This window comes from Notothenia rossii, assembly GCF_949606895.1.
Source record: "Notothenia rossii genome assembly, chromosome: 5".
NCBI classification, from domain to species: domain Eukaryota; kingdom Metazoa; phylum Chordata; class Actinopteri; order Perciformes; family Nototheniidae; genus Notothenia; species Notothenia rossii.
In genome coordinates this window covers 89,430,538-89,447,693 of record NC_136903.1, presented here as the reverse complement: position 1 = coordinate 89,447,693, position 17,156 = coordinate 89,430,538, and the positions used below count along the sequence as shown (strand labels likewise).

At 40.7% G+C, this 17,156-nt stretch overlaps 1 protein-coding gene across 2 annotated transcripts in view; it reads right to left on the bottom strand.

The window, feature by feature from the left end:
- LOC307041508 (E3 ubiquitin-protein ligase TRIM39-like) overlaps nucleotides 1-17,156 on the bottom strand; it is a 75,125-nt gene that overhangs the window by 19,448 nt on the left and 38,521 nt on the right. Inside the window, exon 2 of one of the 2 annotated variants that reach the window (XM_079684963.1) lies at nucleotides 1,175-1,314. The gene's annotated coding sequence lies outside the window, so the exon portion shown is untranslated. Of the gene's footprint in view, nucleotides 1-1,174; nucleotides 2,634-17,156 lie in introns of those variants that run through there. The other variant, XM_079684964.1, reaches the window with a different exon arrangement.

Sequence of the window (17,156 nt, the reverse complement as noted above, 5' to 3'; positions counted from 1 at the left end):
AATGCCGTGAGGCTGGGTTGACTATACAGAGATGCTGTATGAGAAACCAATGTGATTTTGGAACATTGAACAATGTAAATCTATTCTAGCAGACCTCAACAATGGAATTATGATCAGTAGAAATGGCCATGTCATGGGACCTTTAAAGCAGTTGTTCTCAACTGGTCAGGCCTCGGGACCCACTTTTTACACGCTCAATACATCGCGAGCCAACATTTTGAAGCACTCAAATCTATTCAACAAAAAATCGTGCTGTAATATATACGCTTTTCAGCATATAATATTAATTAAAGTGAAGTACAGCGCATATATCCCTTCACAGAACTAAAGTATGCTTTTAAAAAAGGTTTAATGAGATGATGGAATCAAAGCTGAACTGTATAAAAAGGCACACATGAAGAAAACCCAACCCCAGCAGGGGGGTCTGGGGGGATTCTCCCCAAGGAGATTTTTAGAAATATTAACATAAACTATGCATTCTGGTACACTCTGAGAAGAAAATAAATAAATCTATTACTACCCGACATATTAATAATATGTTATGCCATTGTTTGTTTTTCACTTTGTTCTGACATCTTGCTGGAGAAGAGCAAAGAGGAGATAGTCTGTGTGACTTACTTTAAATTGTGGGTAAGGGTAGATAGCTCCCATTGTTCTGTGACCTGTCAATCATCAAACCGAGGGTCATATTTCATGTGTTCATTTTTATCTGAAGTTGTACCCATGGATGTATAAAGAAGAGTTCTACCGCAAAGTTATTCTCCGTGGGGACTTCCGGCAACAATCTTGATTCTGATTGGCCAGAAGACTCGGAAAAACATCAGCAAAGATGTTTTATTGAGAATATGATCACTACGTGACAGTAGTTTTCAAAACCGTTTATGGTCTCCGGTACTTCCAGTCCAACAACGACTGCATGCAGCGTTAGAAAATCGGGCCTTCAAAATAAAAGTTTGAATTTTTCCCCAAAAAATAAATAATAATAATTCCAATTTTTTTTCTTCACTCACACATCCGCGACCCACTCGAAACGAGTGGGTCGCGACCCACCAGTTGAGAACCACTGCTTTAAAGTGAGCATGTCCTACCAAGGCCAAACTGAACCGTGCTAAGACGTGCTATAGGTCCTGCAGTGGAAAAGCGCCATTTGAGTATTGTTTGGAGTCAGACTCACCTTCAGGGGGTGGAGGGTCCGCAGGTTGAAGCAGCAGTGTTGTAGTTTCCACTTTTCTCTCCTGTAGCTGAACTCAGAGGAAGTTGTTAGTTTGGTCTGAAGGTGAATTTGATCGTCTGTTTTTCAGTCCGTCTGTCTCTCTGCAGTGATGGAGAATAACAAACTGTATGGTTTCCCTTTCCAGTAAGTCAGTTGAGGGAGGAGCTCTGTCACGCCTCCTCTGCTGAACTCTGTCTCCTCTCATGTAACTCAGGGAGTGTCTCAGTCCAAAGTGCTGATTCATTGCTGGAATGAAGGTTATAGTGGGTGAGTTAAAATATGAACTAAGATGTTGTTAAAGAGGTGAAGTAGGCTCCCATAGTGTGAAGGTTTTACAAACCAAACTCAAATATCTGTCAAGTATATGGCATCAGTTTAAAACATTGAACCCATTTATCTCTAAGAACCTGTCAACACTCCATCAACACATTATCCTGGACTTCATCACAATGGCAGATGTCATAATTATGTTATTCATACTAAAATATAATCAGTCACGTAAAGACAACCATTCATTTAGAGAATTAGCTATCGTTATGCTATAGACATTATACGTGCCACACATTATGTTTAGTTATTATTTACTTTAATTATTGGCAGAAATACAAGCATGCACAAACAGGACTTATACACATGCACTAATGGAGAGGTGTCAGATGGGGGTAGTTGGGTTTGGTGCCGACAAGGTAAACTGGCACCTCTCCAGCTACATTAGATTAGATCAAACGTCATTGCACAGAGTACAACGAAATGCAGTTTGCATCCAACTAGAAGGTCAGAGTAAAGTGCATGAGGTTTCAATAAATTCACATATTAGATCAATGTTCATAAATGTACAAATAAGTATACATGTCTTTTGTTTTTGGTCTGCAGAAGTCACGGTACTTATCATCATTACTACTTCATCTACTTTATTGGGGACACATCCCCCCCAATATTCAGATACGCTCAAAATGTCGTGTCCCCCCCGATATATAGCCTAACTGATTTAAAAAAATTAAAATAAAATTGCTATACTATGACTTTTTTATTTTGGCTATTTGTATACTTGAAAATCTTTATTTTATGTTTTTGTGAACTTCACCTAGATGATATATTCTTTTCAAATGTAAATTGGTTCCGCCTTTGTTTGTTTATGCATGGCTTTATTTTGTACCCGGGGGGTGTGTTTAGCTGTCGCACGTCGGAGTCCAGCTTCAATTAGCGTTGATGCTCCAAGCAGGTCAGTCATGTTTTCATTTGCCCTCCATCAGTTCTGGTATCTTTTTCTAGTTAGCCCTAAAGTAATCTATGCCATGTTTGGGGCTCATTACATATGAAACAAGCTCAGATGGTTCTAGCATTATTCGGGAAATGGTGCCAGAGGTGAGAGGTCTCTTCGGTCAGGCGGAGGCTTTAGTAAGGCTTCAGTTGGTCGTCCCTGCCTCTTCTGCAGAGGCTGAGAGGAGTTTTAGTTCCCTATAGGAGGCTTAAGACATGGCTTAGATCATCGATGAGTCAAACAAGGCTGAATAATGTGGCCATATGTCATGTGCACCAGAAGAAACTGGAGGATAATAATAATAATCCAATAATTGAGGATATCATTTTTCTTTAGATAAATAATGAAAAGGGGTCCCACAGACCCGAACACCATACAAGGGTTAAGTGTGTTTTTGTGAGCACTTTGAGCTTAGTCTCTTGTATCTTAAGTGCTATATAAATACACTGTATTATTATTTATTAAGCAGCAGCTGTTAAACAACATGTTTACAGATGTGTTTCACCTCTCTTAAGTTTCCTGTCATCTCTCTACCAACACTTATTTAATAAAGTCGTAAAATGCTCACAAATGATAATTAAAACGAGTATAACAACTTTCGTTAAAGTGCATCTATGCAACAAATATGAAAATATATAATGAAATACCTGTCTGTTAGAAGTTTATCTACCATGTAACATAATACAGATAATTAAAGAATCAAGCAAATAAAACAAATTCTCTTTTTTAGTGAGTCCCACACAGTCCAAACACACAGATTGACTTGTTTCATGTTTTATTCAAACATATATTTGAAATAAATTGTACAGTTTAAATTAAATGACAGCATAGAAACCCTGCAGAGCATCAGAGAACATCATAAAGGAGCTTTTAGATAAAAACAGTTCAAGCCTCACAGTAACAGCAGGTCATCATTCAGCTGATATACTTTGGATTAGCACTTTAACAACATCACAAACAACAAGCTCGTAACAAACAATGTTAATACAAAAATATAGAATAAGTCACATTATATTCCAGCTTCAGAGTACATTTCTTTACAGCAGCTTCAGATCAGAGAGAGTTTCTGTTAATGCCGTCTCGAGGCAAGGCAAGTTTATTTATATCACCTTTCAACACAAGGCAATTCAAAGGGCTTTACAAAAATGAAAGACATGAAGAACATGGCATTTAAAAACAGTCGTTAAAAAGCAAAGATAACAAAATAAACATTAAAAGAAGAAATACATGAATAAAAGTTACAGTGCAGTTTAAGATGTGAATATTTCAATTAAAAGCAGGGGCAAAAAGAGCAGTGAGGGACTCGAGCAGCGGTGTTCTGAATCAGCAGCAGCTTTCTAATAGATGTTTTAGTGAGACCTGTGAAGACACCATTACAGTAGTCGAGTCTACTGAAGATAAAAGCATGGACAAGTTTTTCCAAATCCTGCTGTGACATTAGTCTTTTAGTCCTAGATATGTTCTTTAGGTGATAGTAGGCTGATTTAGTAACTGTTTTAATGTGACTGTTGAAACTCAGGTCAGAGTCCATGACTACACCTAGATTTCTGGCTCTATCTGTTGTTTTGAACATTGCAGACTGAAGCTCAGCGCTAACTTTTATACGTTCTGCCTTGGCTCCAAAAACCATTACCTCAGTTTTGTCTTTGTTTAATTGGAGAAAGTTCTGACACATCCAGTCATTGATTTGTTCAATGCACTTACTCAGTGTTTGAATTGGAGCATAGTCTCCTGGTGAAATGGTTACATACATTTGGGTGTCATCGATCTGCATAGCTATGGTAACTTATTTTGTTGTTTTTCATTATCTGAGCCAGTGGTAGCATGTAGATGTTAAAGAGAAGAGGCCCCAAGACGGAGCCTTGAGGAACCCCACATGTCATATTTGTCAACTCAGATGTGTATTTACCAATAGAAACAACGTTGTTTCTCTCCTTTAAGTAGGATTCAAACCAATTTAGAACTGTTGCAAAAAGTCCCACCTCTACATCCTTTAAGAACTAAAAGCAACAGGAGAGCATCTGTTAAAGGACTACAAGTATGGAGCTGACTACAACTATGGAGCTGTTAAAGGACTACAATTATGGAGCTGACTACAACTATGGAGCTGTTAAAGGACTACAAGTATGGAGCTGTTAAAGGACTACAACTATGGAGCTGACTACAACTATGGAGCTGTTAAAGGACTACAATTATGGAGCTGACTACAACTATGGAGCTGTTAAAGGACTACAAGTATGGATCTGTTAAAAGACTACAACTATGGAGCTGTAAAAGGACAACAACTATGGAGCTGTTAAAATGTCCTCATTCATCCGTTCACACCCTGAAGGACACTTTGACAGAAGCTGAGGATTAACTGACAGCATGCAGGCGTTTTACATCTGAGGATCAGAAGTATAATGTTGCTCTATACAGGATTACAGGATGTTACTTAGGGTGAGTTACCCTAATGTGGGACACCTAAGCTCCAATGGTTGTAGGTCTTCCGCAAACAAATGAGTCAATTAAACTATGGGTGCGATCAAAATCACATGACTTCTCAAATGTTGAATCACAGATGAGGGTGGAGCAACCTTCAAACAGGAAGTAGCCTGTGTGAAGACCACCCAAAGGTCAGTGACGTAGTGTTTTGCCAAACTTAATGTTAAGGTTTTAAATTTCGTATAAATAAAACAATCTTGCACATTTTTATCAGGATGTGTTTATGATATGTTTGTTCATCAGAAAATATTATAATATGGTGTAAATATACTCTATATTTTTTATTTCAATAAAATGTTCTATCGTCCCTCTTTAAGAAACATGTTTCTCAAAGTGGGACAGTATGATTTGCCTAATGTGGGACAGTTCTAGAAGTACTTCAGTTAGGCAAACATGTGTGGAGGAGCATGGATTGTGCAAGAGCAATGGTTATTTACAGGGTTTTAGTCTTCTAATGCATTATTTTAGATATTTAAGGTGATGGGCAAATGATATGAAATAATTGAGGATGGCTGCATCTCTGTTCAAATGGTATGACAAAGTCAGAGATAATGTTAAGGATAAATGTCTGAGTTTAGAAGATGGCAATGAATTTAAGCCCAAATATTCAGTCATTTAATAAATCCTTCCAACACACGTTTTATTCTATGCATATTAATGATTAATGGAATGCATTTCAGATCCCAATGGCAAAGGAGAAAAAATAAGACAGGGAAAGAATGCCAGACACAGAAAAAGGCAAAGCAGGCAAAGAATAATGGAGGAAAGGAAAGACAGGGAATGAAACTGAATCAGTGGAGGCAGGACAGGATGAGGGCAGCCATAGAAGAGTATGGTCAGATCATTGAGGATGGTGGGGTTCCTCAGCTGAGGCTGTTGGCCAGGGCCTGCACCGTTCCTAAATCCACTCTCCAGCGCAGGGTGAAAGGCAATGGCCGCTTTCATCATACGATTGGAAGAAAGCCATTAATTCAAGAGCAGGATGAAGCAGAACTGGAGGAGATGATAGCAACCCTGGGAAAACGCGGATTCCCCCTGAGGTTGGACGACATTAGAAAACTGGCCTTCCAGTTTGCCGAAAAAAAAGGAATAAAAGGCTTCAGTCAAATTACAAAAAAGGCTGGCTATAGGTGGTTTCAGGGGTTTCTGAGGCGAAACCCCAAACTGAGCATACGCAAACCAGAGGCGCTCTCAGCCGCAAGAGCAGCAGGGTTCAACCCCACTGTTGTGAATAAGTGGTTTTAAAAATATAAGGACACGATTGAGACCCTGGGGTTGGAAAATGTCCCAGACCACATCTGGAATTGCGACGAAACAGGGCTCCAGAATCACTTCCTGTCCACCAGGGTGGTTGCAGAAGTTGGGGCACCCTGTTTTGAGGTCACTGGTGGAGAGAAAGGTCAAACCACCACCTGTCTGGCCTGCATCAATGCTGCTGGTGGGTATGGACCCACCATGATCATTTTCAAAGGCAAGCGGATGAAGGCAGATTGGCTCTTCGGGGCTCCGAAGAATACCTTCGTAAAGATGTCCGATGGCTGGATAAATAGTGACGTGTTCACAGAATGGGGGAATACGTTTCTGCAAAGCCTTCCAAAAAATGATCCACGACCCCATCTGCTCCTTGTTGATGGTCATACCTCTCATGTGTACAACATCGACTTTTTAAATATGATGAGAGAGAACAACGTCCATGTATTTAGCCTACCCCCTCACACAACTCACTATCTGCAGCCAGCAGACAGAGCACTGTTCAAGAGCTTGAAACATTACTGGAGGCTCGAGGGACAAAGGATCACCAGGGAGCGTGGAGGGAAACGGCTTGACAGGGCATAGTTCATGCCACTGTTTTCAAAGGCCTGGATGAAAGCTGCTACACCACTGAATGGCCAGGCTGGCTTTCGAGGGTCAGGGATATACCCATTCAACCCTGCCAAGATCAATGAGAATCTGTTCATGCCACCTCAAACATCTGAGAGATGCTTTCAAGAGACTCCAGTGGCCCCCCCAGATGAGAGGCTCTTTCCTGCACCAGCAACCCCGTGCCATCCTCCACATGATGATAATGATGATGTTGATTCCTGCCATCCACAAATGTGGGAACTTCTGGAGCAGACCCCATGCCACCCTCTGCATGATGCTGTTCAGCCAGCAATCTCCCCTCCTCAGCGCTCTCCACCATTGTCCCCCATTGTAACCCCACCACCTATGGCAGAGGAGGTTGAAGTAGTGACACAGCCAGGTCAGTGTATGTTTTGGTCGTTGGATTTTCTTTTCACAAAAGGATATTCAAAAACAAAAAACGACTGGATATTTGATTTTTCGTTTTCAAATTGAAAAACAAAAATCGAAACACAAGGCGTTTTTCTTTATCATGGTCAAACATTTATTTACTAAACTTAAAAAACGGGATCATTTTCATTTTTTACTTCTCAAAACAAAAAATAAAATCACTAGAAAACAGAAACAAAAAAACCCCAGTTTTTTCATATTCTGCTACCGGAAGTTGTCTTTCAAAATAAGAGCGCAGATGAGGACGGTCAATCCGTGTATCTACGGTCCATTTGTTTTCATAACGAAAACAGCCAAGACACATTTTGAGCCCAGAAAATGAATGTTACCAAGAGCTGTAAATATAATAGGCCTGTGTCTAAAATGGACAACATTGTTTGGAGATTTCAACTATACAGCGATTCTAAAACGGGGTCTTGGACGATGATGGCTCCTTGACATGCAAGGTTTGCTTGTTTCCAGACATGTGATGTTGTAAGCAATTGTTTTAGGCAGGTTCATGTGTGTGTGTGTGTGTGTGTGTGTGTGTGTGTGTGTGTGTGTGTGTGTGTGTGTGTGTGTGTGTGTGTGTGTGTGTGTGTGTGTGTGTGTGTGTGTGTGTGTGTGTGTGTGTGTGTGTGTGTGTGTGTGTGTGTGTGTGTGTGTGTGTGTGTGTGTGTGTGTGTGTGTGTGTGTGTGTGTGTGTGTGTGTGTGTGTGTGTGTGTTGTGCTGCCTTCAAATATACCCGTATACCTGTATGTGTTCCCTGTGAAATACATTTCAATGATTTTTTTAAACTATTAGAATCTATTGTTGTTTGATGATGTTTGATTCTCCATGTAACATCCACACCTATAAGCCTAAATGTTGTAACAACAATAACATTATAAATAGTCAAATAGCTGAACATGGTATTGCACATTTAGCTTTGAGTGTTACTGACCTGAGATGTTTTTATTACATGAATTAAGGGGACTGAGGCTTTTCAACATAGACTTTCTAGTGTCCTACATTAAGAAATGCAGATTGTGAACATTAGGGCAAATCACCCTAACTAATGTTATACATTTTAAATTCTGTTAAGATGGTTTTGAAAAAGTGCAAGATACATTATCCTATGTTATTACATGGCTTAGCTGAATACTCGATTCGATCGATTTAACAGTTTTCCAAATGTAACAGTTTGAAAAGCAAAGCAAACTGTCTGCTTGTCTTTAGTTTTCCGCTCACGTGTGAGAGCAACATGGAGGATTTTAACATTACTTTTAATAATATATATATTATATATATATATATAATATATATATATATATATATTTGCAGAGCACAGTAATTTGGAGGAATGGTTAGTGGCTGATGAGTCCCCAGTGAAGAAAAGAAAAGACAAGCAGGACAAGAAAACAGCGGAGAAGTAAGAGAGGCGAAAAGACACAGAGATTTGAAAGACAGAGAAATCGACCAAATTGAAGAGGACAGGCATGAACTGAATACAAACGGAACACAGTATGGGCTATGAAACTATTTATAGACTGGCTGATTGAAAAAAAACAACCATCAAAGTTTGACAGCTAGGGGGCAGAAACCCTCAACACGCAGCTGCGGTCCTTTTACGGAACGGTCCAGACATCAAACGGCAAAACCTATTCAGTTGCCAGTTACTTTGGCATCAGGGCAGGGCAGAGCCCTCTCTATGACTCTGGGGCAGGGATATCAACACACTCTCCAAGGTTTGACATCATGAACTGCGCTACTTTTAAAGCAAGCAACGATGTTTTCACATCTGTTGTAAAAACACTCGCAAAGCGGGAAAGACGTCAGCCAGCACCACCCGCCTATCTCAGCTGAGGATTTGCTCAGGGCTCCACAGGCGCTGTCTGTGGACACAGCCGGCGGACTGGTCTGGAAAGTGTGGATGGATGTCCAGCTGCATCTTGCCAGACGAGGCAGAGAGGGAAATGGACATTTGATTCAAAGCTCTTTTATTTTGAAACTTGATGATCACGGATGTGAATACATATCTCTTGCTCACAACGCCGATACCAAGAATGATAAAGATCCAAAAGATACGAATAAAGAGAACGACAGAGGTTTTATTTTCGCCGAGCCTGAAAACCAAAATTGCCCCGTTGCCAGCTTCAAAAAGTATATTTCCCTGAGCCCATCTGACGCCAAAGCCTTCTACCTTCCCCCCTAAAGAAGGACCAACAGCTTCTCAACAGTGAATCAGTGTGGTGTTCACGTGAGCCCATGGGACATCCTTTCCTTGGGCAAATGCCACTAAGCCAGGCAGCCCAGCTTCCAAAGCGCTACACTAACCATAGCCTGAGAAGCACGGCTGTACAGCTGCTCTCTCAGGCTGGTCTTGGATCAAAAGAGATGATGTCTGTGACTGGGCACAGGTGTGAGAGCAGCCTGAAGAGTTACTGGGCTCTGACAATAACTGAAAGGGAGAAATGGAGCAACATCCTGTCCTCCAACCCAGGGAATAGCACCGCATCGGGTCAGTGCCTTTTAGTTGTCTGTCCTTACACTCACATTAGCGTTAGCGATACAACTGTAGCAATATTGTTTCCCTTTTTTTACACGTTGGAAATTGTGCTTTCAGGTGTGTCATCTGCAAAACCCCCGCAAGGAGAGAGGATCGAGGACAGAAACGTCGATCTGAATATCCCTAAAGATTTCCTATTCGTCTCATTGCACTATAAATGGAAACGTTCAGGTTAATGTAAATTACAGCTAAGGCTCAAATGCTACCTTGCACATAGTTAGTTGCTATCGAATCAGTTCCTGTCGTTGCAACGTAGCCTAGTTCAAACGGCAACAACGGACTATTTTTCGTATCGGATGCATGTCATTGATTGTCAATCAATAAAACATTTTCTAAATCAATAAAAGCATTTCAATTGTTGAGAATGTGGCCTAGTAATAAGCGGGATAATGCAAGATCAAGAACCGCGTCAGCAAAATGGCGCAGATTTTCAAAAGGCCGCATAATCCACCCGCATTTTTCCACCAAAGTTGAGAAAAAAAAAAGTTAACTCGTCTTGACGTGAAGTGATGATGATGATGATGATGATGACGTGACGTCATCAGCTCGCGCATCACAGAAGGTAAACAACACCGTAGAGTGAACGTGTGGAGCTCACATGATAGAGAAAACACCAAAATGAAAATATCTAATCCATCTCATTTACCGACGAACATTTCTACTAAAGACCGGGCAAAAAGTGGGGGGAAACTATTCTGCACCCCGTGCAACTGTGTGTTGGAGCATAAGAGAAAATCGACGGTGACGACCCACTTTGATTCATTCAAACATTCGAAAATGCTTTCTGCTGCTGCGGACAAGAAAGCCAAACAACTCACGTTCACCGAGGCATCAACCTCCAAAACCCTTTCGAGGGCTACAAGAAACAAAGTGAGTAGCCTACAAGATTGAAGCTGCAGATAACGAACGAGTAAATGAAAACAGAATGAGGCGGAGAAGTGTGTGTGTGTGTGTGTGTGTGTGTGTGTGTGTGTGTGTGTGTGTGTGTGTGTGTGTGTGTGTGTGTGTGTGTGTGTGTGTGTGTGTGTGTGTGTGTGTGTGTGTGTGTGTGTGTGTGTGTGTGTGTGTGTGTGTGTGTGTGTGTGTGTGTGTGTGTGTGTGTGTGTGTGTGTGTGTGTGTGTGTGTGTGTGTGTGTGTGTGTGTGTGTGTGTGTGTGTGTGTGTGTGTGTGGGGGGGGGGGGGGGGGGGGGGGGAGGGGGGTGTGTGAGTGTTACAATAAATAAACATTGAATGTGTTTAATTGAATAGGAAAGGGGTTTAACGTTAGTGGCAGGTTGTGTGTGAGAGAGAATAAATAAGACAGCCCAATATTTAAAAAAAAATCTATTCTTTTTCGCAACTTTGCGCAATTTCACCGCATAAAATCACATAAAACCCCCATATGTTTAATCGCATAATCAAGGATTGTAGCCCGTGTTTTTCTGGAGGGTCTAATCAATACAGTGGAATAAAATACGAATGATTGTGTCATCTGGAAATAATCAAGGGAAACTAATATCGAATATGAAAAAATAGAGGCTTCATAAAACACGATGGAAAAACGGTCTTTCTTTTGGAAATCAAGGCTTTATTCTTTTTATAAAAAATGAGTCCAAAAAATAACTGAGTAAAAGAATCAAAGCGATACAAAACAGTGCAAAGGAGCCGCTCTCCTTAAAAACTTAAGGCTTTTCAAGTGTTTTTTGTTTAACCTGAACACAAACTGTTAATTCAATGATGTCTTAAGGAATGATTCATTAACAATCTGAAATAAATTAAAAACATAAATAATATAACATGCTCACAATATCACACACGATGGTGTAAAACACAGAGTGTGAACACACACACCTCAGCACAGGTGAACCCGGTGACCTTTCTGACTCACTGATCTGACTCCAGCAGGATTTTATTCTCAGGAGGATCAGCTGCAGAATCTGCAGGAAGCGTGTTCTGAGAGGAAGTCTTCTTCTGTTCATCTTCAAGTTTCTTTATCTGATCTGCAGGAAGGAAAACAAAATGATATTCAAGATCCCACCTGACTTCAGGATGCTCTGGGTGTAAATACCAGCAATTAATAATACAAATTCAAAATCTGTTAATCCGATGATGTAAACATTATTTAAACCTACCGGTAAGATGATTTAGTTTGGTGCGATCCTTGGAGTAAACAACAACACCACCAACAAGAACCACGAATAAAACAGCGCAGAGAACTCCAGCTGCCATCCATCCAGTGATCGACCCTAAAGAGAAAGGTTCATGTCACTCAGACGGTCAGAGCATGTTGTTCTCTTCAGATTAAAGCTCTCAGTCAGAGAACATCTGAAGCTGAGCTCTGCAGAGAAAACAGAGACGTTCACTCTGACCTCTCACTCTCCTCTACAAATTACAGTGTGTCCATTTAGTTTGATGTATACTCCAAAACACGTCAGAGGGCAATATATTCAGTGTTTGACTGCATCTATCTGAGAGAGGAAGACCCTCTGATCTGACACATTAGACATGGGATCATCTTCTAACATGTGATGCTAGTTTGCTGATTCTCTAAAGACTAAAGTGTACTCTGAGTGTTTCTACAGAGAGGTTCTGCTGCTCCTCCTGAACTACAGAACGTCCTCCTCCCTGACTGCAGCTCAGTGAAGAGCAGATTCACATCCTGATGTTTCTCCAGAGGGAAACTCACTCTGGGTTTCTGCAGCAGAGCCTCCAGACACAAGTACACTTTCACTCAAGGGGGGGTCAAACTCAAGGCCCGGGGGCCAAATCCGGCCCGCCATTTCATTTTCTGTGGCCGCACAAGAGCTCTGAAAGAATATAATACGTTTATTATACGGTCACATGCCGATTTACAGAAGCACGTGGCCCATAAACTACATGTCCCACAATGCATCTCAAATATGAATTTTGCTTTTTTTGCTTCAAAATTAATTCTTTTTTTACATTTTTTCCAGAATTTGGCTTTTTTTTTAAAATCATTTTGTGACATTCTCACTGAAGAGACTTCCAATTATTTGCCCTGTCAAGACTTCTGCTTTCAGACGTAGTTAATTATTAAGTTATTACTCTATCCCATAATAATCCAATGCAGAGGGAATAATGTAATATAATACATACGTTTATATATATTAAATATTTATATATTTATTTTTATATAGTCTTAAAGTTTCATATATATATATATATATAGTGTTAAAGTTACAACCGGCCCTTTGAGTGAAACCATAACGCTGACGTGGCTCGAGATGAAATTGAGTTTGACACGGCTGCTTTCACTCATTCAGAAAACTCTATGAAGAACATGTAGAGATTCTGCTCTGAGGACACGTGGACACACTGAGGGAAAGACTCAGAGCTCTACACACACACTCACAGAGAATACAGTCTAACACAGTTATAGTTTGGTGAGCTTAAAGTTAAATATTAGATGAGTTAAAATCAGGATTAACCTGAGCTCCTCTCTGATTCTTCTCCTAAAATACAAAAGAAAGCATGTCAGAGTGATTGGGAACAATAAGAGAGGAAACACTGGAAACTAAACACACATCATTTATTGGTAATGTTTCCTCCAACCATCTGAACCTGATAGCTGGTTAGAGCCTGATGAGATCCTGCTGGAGTTGCATCTGACTCATGAGCATCTAGACTCAAACCCAGCTCTCTGATGTCACGTCTCTAACAGCAGCTGATCCTCAGATCAGATCCTCAGCTTGTGTTGATGTTGGAGTCGAGCTGCACGACACGTCTCCATGTCTTCTGTCCTCAAAGTCTCCCTGTGTTTAAAGTCAGTGAATGAACTCTGAGAGAAAGAGAACGTGGTCTCAATGTTTCCTCTCAGCTGGAGAACGTCTCAGTGATCAATGACTAACATGTTTCCTCTGGAGAACGTCTCAGTGATCAATGACTAACATGTTTCCTCTCAGCTGGAGAACGTCTCAGTGATCAATGACTAACATGTTTCCTCTGGAGAACGTCTCAGTGATCAATGACTAACATGTTTCCTCTGGAGAACGTCTCAGTGATCAATGACTAACATGTTTCCTCTGGAGAACGTCTCAGTGATCAATGACTAACATGTTTCCTCTGGAGAACGTCTCAGTGATCAATGACTAACATGTTTCCTCTGGAGAACGTCTCAGTGATCAATGACTAACATGTTTCCTCTGGAGAACGTCTCAGTGATCAATGACTAACATGTTTCTAAGAAAGCTGAACTCAGAGTTCCCGTTTGTCTCCATTTGATCTGAGAGGGGAGCTGTTGGAGGGGTTTACAGTGTGTCTGTCTGTCTGTCTGTCTGTCTGTCTGTCTGTCTGTCTGTCTGTCTGTGTGTGTGTGTGTGTGTGTGTGTGTGTGTGTGTGTGTGTGTGTGTTCAGTATCTCAGCCTCTCTCAGTCTTCCTCTCATCTCTTTGATGAAGAGGAGGCTCAGAGTCTCAGATTAAACTTTCCACTCAGATTGAAACCATGGTAACCCCTGCAGAGGTCTTCATCACAACGTCTGGAGCAGAGAGGAAATCCACTCTGTGTTCAGACTGAAGACACATTTAAAACATCATAAATTACACAAAGAGAGAATAATGGAGGGAGAATCTTCTCACCACTGAGAGACACGTAGATGTGTGCAGGTTTACTCTTGATCTCCTCCTGTGAAGCCACACAGCTGTAGTTGTCTGTCTTGGTCACAGTAGTCTGGAGGGTCACGTCGTAGCTGCCTCCTCTCTCTGAGACCTGAGGCTCTGCAGCAGGGACCATGTTTCCAGAACTGTCCGTCCACTGGAGGAGAGGCTTAGGGAAAGCTCCACTAACTTCACACTGAAGCAGAGACCAGTCCTTTGTTTCCTCAAGATTTGTGACATGTGGCTCTGTAGCTGCACCTGGGAACATAACAGAAACATCAGATGATAAACAGCTTAATAAATGAAATGTTTAGATGCTGTTTGCTCGTCTCTTTTCTTGAAAATGGTTGTTAGGATCATGTTTAAGATTAAATCAAAACCCAGGAAGCCCTGACAATAAAAGACCCAGTTTCCCATCCCATCTTTATCTGACAGTATCTCATACTTCAAACATTTCTTCTTAAACTTTGGTAACTATTAATCTGCATTCACATGATTTGCTCTTTTCTTATTGCAGGTTGTCCTCAGAGCTTTGTGGTGAAAACAGTTTAGTTCAGTTTCTGAGTTTCCTCTGATAGCTTGTGCCTCTTAGCTCAGCTGTTCTGATTGGATGTGCATCGAAAGGTCAGAGTTAAACGAGGTCAAAGTTGAAATAATTTAAAGTTTGATCGCAGCGCTCAACAACAGAAACACAAAGTCAGCACAGAGCTGTTTATAGTTAAACATGTGAACGCAGATTAAGATACGATAAACGTGATTGTCCCCTGTGAGGACGTTTGTTCTGACTCCATCCTGCAGGTCCTCAGGAGATAGGAATCATACAAACTACCTAGAACACGATGAGACACATTAACACATGACTTATGTTCATATACTCTGTTAAAGATTAGAGCTTTAGGAAATCTGTAAACATTATTCTGACTCAGGACAGAAGCTCGTTTACAGAGAAGACGTTCTTTAACCTTTTACATTTATTATGTTAAAACTATTTACCATGAGATGAAACATGTTGTGTGTGACAGGTAGACATTGTGTTCACCTTCCTCCATGTCAGATAGCTGAGTTGATAAGTCATATACGTCTGTCTGATATTCCAGGTTGAGGTGATCATGTGTTTCTCAGTCTGCATGAATCCCCTCTGTGAGCAGAGACAGTTACTCTCAGCTCACACTGGAACACACACCTGGATATTATGGAACGTACTCTGAGTATTACAACTGATGTGAATGTTGAGGACTTTGGGTTTTCTGCATTAAACTTCCTCTGAATCCACTTGTTTCCAGTCTGCTTTGTTAGACCTCCAGAAAAGTATTTAAATATAAAGCCTGAGGGGAAACCACAGCAGCTTCTCCTTTTAATAAAACTATATTCATTTGAAAGGAATTCCCAAAATATAGTCAGGGATTGAGATTCCACATTTCTCCTGATTCAGTGTTCACCTCAGAGGAACCTTCAGGTCGTTCATTAACTCATTGCTTGGTTCCAGAACTTGTGATTAGACACTGACTCTGAATACACTAACGTTTTATAAAGATAGGGTATTAAAAAGCACGAGCACCCGCTGTGTCATCAGAGTTTAGTCAGTGATGCATTCAGTGGTCACTTTATGAGGTTCACCTGTACAACATGAAGTTTAGTTTATGAAGCCTTTAGAGGTTTTATTCATCTGTAAATAAGGGACTCAGTGGCTCAGTCTGTAGGGGCTTGGACTGTGAGCTGCATGGCTCCCCGGGCGCTGTACACTAGCTGTCAACTGCTCCTAGAACTAGACTCCTGGTGCTAGGATGGGTTAAAAGCAGAGAACTCATTTCACTGTGTGCTCTTTGTGCTCTGACCATTAAAGAGGGGTTCATCCCTCCCAATTTATTCTTTAATTTCTAGTCTTACATCTCGTAAAAAAAATGTGATGTACATTAGAGATTTGTGCTTTTCAGTAAAGAGTACTCAACTTCCAGAACAGTTTAAAAGGGGAATAATTTCCTTAGTTGTTTTACTCTTACACACATTAAACATTTAAAATTAAAATAACTTAAAATATATTTTAAGTCCTCTTTTATCTTATTCTATAGTATTTATTTAATTCCATTTTCTCTACTGCATTATGCATTTTAATTTCATGTTAAGTATATTTTATGTTTAAGAAAGTATAATTAAAGTTAAGTATACTGTACTGCATTGTTGGAGGAGTCTGAGTCTTCAGATTGTTAGCATCAAAGCTATGCTGTAGCTAATGTGCACATGACAACTAAAACCCTTTGAACACATAAACAATTCAATAGATTCTGGAAGATTCTCACCACTGAGAGGCACGTAGATGTGTGCAGGTTTACTCTGATGCTTGATCTCCTCCTGTGAAGCCACACAGCTGTAGTTGTCTGTTTTGGTGACAGTAGTTTGGAGGATCACGTCGTAGCTGCCTCCTCTCTCTGAGACCTGAGGCTCTGCAGCAGGGACCATGTTTCCAGAACTGTCCGTCCACTCTACTTTAGGTTCTGGAAAAGCTCCGTGAACCTCACATTGAAGCAACACCCCATCCTCGGTGTGATCAAGAATTGTAACGTAGGGTCTTGGTGATGCACCTGTGAACGCAGCGTACACTTTCACTTATAAAGAGCAATCAGAAGAAGAAATGGTATGGCTCACAAAGGCTATAACATCACTGTTGTGCAATATATTCTATGAAACAATGCTATAACTGGTACAACTTCCTTTTTTGCAACACCCAATACTGCACTACAAAGTTCAAAATTAACAGCTTTCCGTTATTTGGCAGCTTTTTCAT